Below are 6000 nucleotides of genomic sequence, written 5' to 3' on the forward strand. Positions count from 1 at the left end.
ATTATGACCCATAATACAGAATGCCTGCAAAATAACAGGAAGAAAATGATAAAACAGACAAACCGGCAAAGTACATGCAAGTACAGGGTAAAGTACAGGGAATTCACAGAAACAACCAAATGATCAACAAACTTGAAAAAATTCACAGCCTCGCTGTCCTTGGTGAGCTATGAATTAAAGCCATACTATACTATCATTTTTAGCCATCAGCTAGGCAAAAATTTTTAAGATTGTTAAAACTCAGCATTAGTAAAAAATGTGAGTCTGCAGGTACTCCAATGAGTTCTGAAAGTGTATAATGATCCAACTTTTAAAAGGATAATTTAGTCATAGCTATCAAAAACTTAAATGTGCATCTTTTATTTTTGACTCAGTACTTTCACTCCTAGGTGTTAATACAATAGCAGTACTTGCACAGGAGCATAAATATGTATGTAAAATAACTTTGTATTAGAGCATTGCTTCCAGTCATGAAAAATAGGAACCTATTTAAACATTTATGAGCAGAGGATTAGTTAAATTAGGTGAATCCACATCATGGACTATTATGACACATGACACGGGCATAAGTAGTGATAGAATGCTGTATCTATTTATTTACAAGGAAATGCATTATTAAATGAAAAGAGCAAGTAGTCATGCACGTTGATCCTATTTGTGTTTTTAAATCTGCAAATCCGCAGACGCACACACGCACAGGTCTGGATAAAAGCACACATCAGTCTTACAGCGCTGGTTCTCTGGCGCAGGCAAAGAGATCGGGAAAACTGTTGCTTTTCATTTTGCATACTCTAGTCTCATTTAAACTTTTAAAACATAAACATGTTTATGTTTTGTTTGTATAAGTTTTCAAATGAAAGAAACAGAGAAGTGTAGTTTAAATAGAGCTATACATTTTAAATTAAGTAAACCCAAGCAGAAAACAAAAAAGGTATATAATTTCCAAATCATGAATGGGAAGAAGAAAAGGGAAACTTGATTACGATAGTGAGGGGAAAAAAGGAAACAAACAGAAAGCCCTAAAAATGGAAACCATAAATTGACAAAACAAAGGCGAGGTGCAATTTTTGTCCTGATAGAAGTAAATGGCTTTAACATCACTATCAAAAGACAGAAGAATCTCTGATTAAGTGAAAAAAAAATTTAGCTATAAGCTGTTTATGAAATGAATGCGTGTGTGTGTAAAACACAAAATGAAGGCGACGGAGAAGGTTGAAAAGCAATGCGATCGGCAACAATCTCAGAGACAAATACAACCATATGTGCTAATATTAAAATTAAACAAATAGGATTCCGGACCAGAATATGAAATGAAACAAATATAATTATTTCATATTGATAAAAGAACATAAATGCCTCCAAATGGAGAACTGGTTGGTCATATTATGATACTTATTTATTTACTATGAAACCCCAGATGGGCAATAAATTGCTAAATGTAAAAAATATAAAGGATGTGAAAATACGGTATAAATCACGAAGGGGAAAAAACATTATGTACTATAAAGATGACATGACATCAATTTTGTTTTCAAATTTCGTATTTAAGAAGTGGCTGCGAGGATCACAGAGTCCGGGCTGCGCCCTGTGGGTGTGGGGTGCCGGAGGGACAGGCACGCTGAAGGGGCCCTCGGACGACCCTGGCCACGTGCAAGGCCACGACACTGGGTGCCCGGCCTGCGGGTTGGGCAGCTCTGCCTCCGAACCAGCTTTGGCTGCTATACCTCTCTCCTTGTCAACCTCCTCACAGCCTAGATTTCTCGATTGCCTTAACAGGGCTGCTTGCCGATAGCTCATCATCACCTTTCCTGAGGCTGGTGTCTACCGTGGTAACAGTGAGCCCTCGCTCTTCCTTAGCATGTATGAGATTCTGGTATTCAGCTCCATTATTGATGTTGTAGGATATCCCATGAGGAGTTACAAGACATTAAGAGGGCCCTCGATCGACCTAGAAGCACGTAGGTGATCATGGGGAAGTCCCGTATGTCACGAGGTGGCCAAATCCAATGAGAAGAACAAGATGATTGCGGATTCCTTTGAGGACAAATGTCCGATTGGTTTTTGGAGGTCCCATTGGAAGGCTTACTCCTGCTGTGTCTCATATAACATCTTCATAGCTTCTCATGGGGAATGGGTTGTTCCTGTGCTGGGAGGGGACTAAACTAGGAAGGAACTGAGGAAGCGCGGCGGTGGAAGAGGTGGCTCGATTGACATAAGCTAAGGCCAGTGTGTGTTCTTTTGGACTAAGCTTGAGACAGATCTTTGCCTTTTCCACAGCTCTGGGCGTCATGATGAGGTCAGAATATGTCCTTAGGTTCCTCTCTGAACAACCCTGAAGCGCTGGAATTTACGAGGGGTCCTAGAGCTGTATCAGTAAGGACACAAGCCTGGCTGCAGAAGAAACTGGACACTGGCTGGCGGACACCTCATGCCCTCAGAGGAAATAACCGGGGAGACTAGAGTCAGGGTTGACTTTGTGGACATGGGAGAAATCAATCTTTGCAACAGTGGCATAATCCTCGGGGCAGAGTGTAGGAATATCCTCCTCTGGGAGCAGGTGCAGGGTTAATTGGGATAAAATGTTACTACTCAGTGCATAAAGGCAGGAAATGGCCAAGTTCCAGGAGAGATTCGAATGAGACAGGAAGACACGAGGGCTGGAAATCTTCTCTTGGCTCTTTCACTATGTGTGACTTTGGGCAAATCCCGTAAATCGATGGTTCTCGAAGTTGACCCCTCACTAGAAGCACCTGGAGGGCTCCTTAAAATACTGATTGCTCCCCCCACCCCCAATCTCTGACCCCGTGTGAGTGGGTGTGGCCTTGTAATTAGCATTTTAACAAGTTTCCCAGTTGCTCCTGCTGCTGCTAGTCTGGGACCACTCTCGGAGAGCCTCTGGCTTAGAGCGCCTGTGGGCAGGTAGATAAAGGGAGAGGAGGCTCTCAAAAGACACTTTGTTTGGTCCAAAATCCTAGGATCCACGTATGGAAGGACTCTCTGGTGCAAAGGTTGTTAGTTAGATAACGGACCCCTTTTTTTAATTTAAATGGAAGAGGGTGACTGGCTGCTCTGACAATTGCCTTGGAGGTGCTGTCCCTGTCCCAGTTCCTTAGTCACATCTGATTCCTTAATCATCCAGGTTCGGTTGAACTGCCAATTATGAGATAAAGTGAGGGACGTACGAGATCATCTAGGTTTTTCCTAAAATTGGTTCAAGCCCCTTCTGACATCCTGGGAAATCTTAATGACCTCCCTAAGATTCACATGAATTTCTAGGGGTTCATTTTTCAGGGTCCCCTTTGGCTCTGAGCTCCTCTGAGCCAAAGGGGACCCTGAGTCTCCACTGAGCTGTCACCTTCTGTGACTGTTCCCTTCTTTCTACTGCACAGGCTCCAGTGTGGGGCCCTGTCCTCTCTCCCCCTCCCCGAAATACCCCTCATAGGAGGGGGCTGTGCAGCTGAGGGAACAGACACCTGTGCCTTTGCCTGTCCCAACCGTCCCCTTGTCCTGGTCACAGCACCCTGATCTGCTTAGGGGAGCTACCCCTCCCCTAATGGAAACAGATGCAGTGGGGCTGGGAGTGGGACTCCCAGGCCTAGGTCCCTGGGTGGCACATGGCCAAGCCAGCCAATCAGAGTGTGGCATCTGGAGTGGAGGGGGGCAGGCAGCGCTGGTCCCCGGGCCGCTGTCCCAGCCCAGCTCCCTTGCATGCGGTCGACTTGGCTGACCAGGCCCCGGTCCTCCGGTAAGTCCTGCTGCTTGAAGTCAGCCGCGGTCTTAGTTCTGGAGGAAAACGAGGAAGCCACAAACAGGAGGTGTGGGGTTAAAAGGGGTGTATATGACAGCAAGACGAATAAGTACAAATGGAATATTAAAAAGCTGTGTTGATTTTTTTTTTAAAGTCTTTTGGCCCCTCTGCACAGAACTGTATCTCTGCTCGCAATTCCCATGCCCCCAGCCACCCAGTGTGTTGTCGTTCAGGCACCTGCCATTTTCGCCCCCCTCTCCTCCCTCTACGCTTTCCCCTCGTTCATGGACGCCCATTTGCTCATTATAATGTCGCTGCAGAGCGGTGTCACTCTCTGCCTCACCGGCTCCCTCCCAGCCCTGCCCCTGGAGCATCACCCTCTGCATCCAACGGCCTCATCCCGGTCTTCACAAGCAGTGCAGCTCCCTCCTGGAGAGGCACAGGGTGGCTGCTATTTGAATACTTTTTTTTTTCACCCTGCAGCAGATTGAATGCTTACTATGCAATAGGTCTTACAAATGATACAGTATGTGATGCAGCAGATAACTGTGTCCTATTAATGCTAAATGAACCAACAAAAGACTGATTTCTAAACCATGAGAACTCATATTCATTTTAATGTCATAACTGACAAATGGAATGGAGAAGAGTTGCCAAACTATGACCCGTGGCCTGTTTTTGTTCAGCCCACAGGCAAGGAACTTTTTAAAAAGATGTGTTAACGGGTTGCAAAACAACAGAAGACTATGGGATAGAAACTATGTGGCTGGCAAACCTTAAATATTTACTAACTGGCCCTTTACAGAAAAAGCTGGCCACCCTCGGGGTCAGGATCCACTTGTGTTCTAGAAGGTGCCTGTAGCTGACAGGGAATCCGCAGATGTTAGGAATGGAATCGGGGCTGGACTATTGTATTTGAAGATCGTCTGTGTGGGCCATGAAGGCCTGTCTGTCATTTAGGAAGTAGTTAATTCTGTGGTTGTAAATGGGGGGTGAGGGACACATTCTGTGATTGTGGCCCCCACTCAAGGGTTTGGGGAGACCAGAGAGGCCACACGGGGCTCCTGGATGCCCAGGTTCAGAGAATGCACCGCATGTGAGGGGGCAACGGGGATCGGGCAGCAGGAGCAATGGCCCGGGGTGAGTGGTTGTGGAGACGGACCCGGATTGGGGAGCATTTGAACCCCCAAAGTCACAGCAGGTGAGTCACAAGGTTAATGGGCTCATAGACCAACAGATGCCCCTCTCGTCTGCTTCGCAGCCGGACTTCCCTGGCTTCTCTGTCTAAAATTACGTCCCCTCCAGCCACTGTGGAAAACAATATGGAGACTCCTCAAAAAACTAACCCTGGAGCTGCCACGTGACCCCGCAATGCCACTTCTGGGTATTGTATTTATCTAAACAAAACAAAAACCCTCACTCAGAACGACATAGGCATCCCGTGGTCATTGCAACACCGCTGAGCCAAGATATGGAGGCAGCATGGATGTCTGTCAACAGATGAATGGATAATGAAGGTGTACTATACATACAATGGAATATTGCTCAGGAGGGAAAAAAAAAAGAATGAACTCTTGCTATTTGTGACAACATGGGTGGACCTCGGGGTATTATGTATGCTAAGTGAAGTAAGTTGGACAGAGGAAGACAAATATATGATCTCACTCATATGTGGAGTCTAAAAGAAATCAAAATAAATGAACAAACAAAACAGAAACAGACCCATAGATACAGAAGACAAGCTGATAGTTGCCAAAGGGGAAGGGGTGGGAGTCAGAGAATTAAACCCCCCCCCCCACACACACACTCTCACAAGTATGTATCAGCAAAATCACATTCCCTCCACCTCCACGCCCACGTCTCACTTGCTTTATTTTTCTCTCTAGTACTTATCACTACTCATCTATGATAGTATTTAACCACTTCATTATCATTTGTGACCTTCACTAGAACCTAAGTCCTATGAAAGCAAGGATTTGGGGGGCTGTTTTGTTCACTGCTTTAACTCCAATACCTTGAACAGTGCCCAGCACACAGCAGATGTGTAATAAATATTTGTTTATTAAACTGAATGAGTCCTCTTTCCTTAAGAATATTTATTCCGGAAAAGTCTTAATTTCTATTCATTTGTTCAGGAAGGGGCTTAACGGCAAACCGAACATTAAAGGAAATAAGACTTTTTTTTTATCTTAAACTAATAAAGCGTGGCATCTTAGTTGTAATAGTACCAACTCGCCAGTGCATTTTCTCTT

Source organism: Pteronotus mesoamericanus, unplaced genomic scaffold, assembly GCF_021234165.1.
Source record: "Pteronotus mesoamericanus isolate MK-2021 breed Mesoamerican mustached bat unplaced genomic scaffold, CSHL_Meso_final scaffold_85, whole genome shotgun sequence".
Taxonomy (NCBI): Eukaryota; Metazoa; Chordata; class Mammalia; order Chiroptera; family Mormoopidae; genus Pteronotus; species Pteronotus mesoamericanus.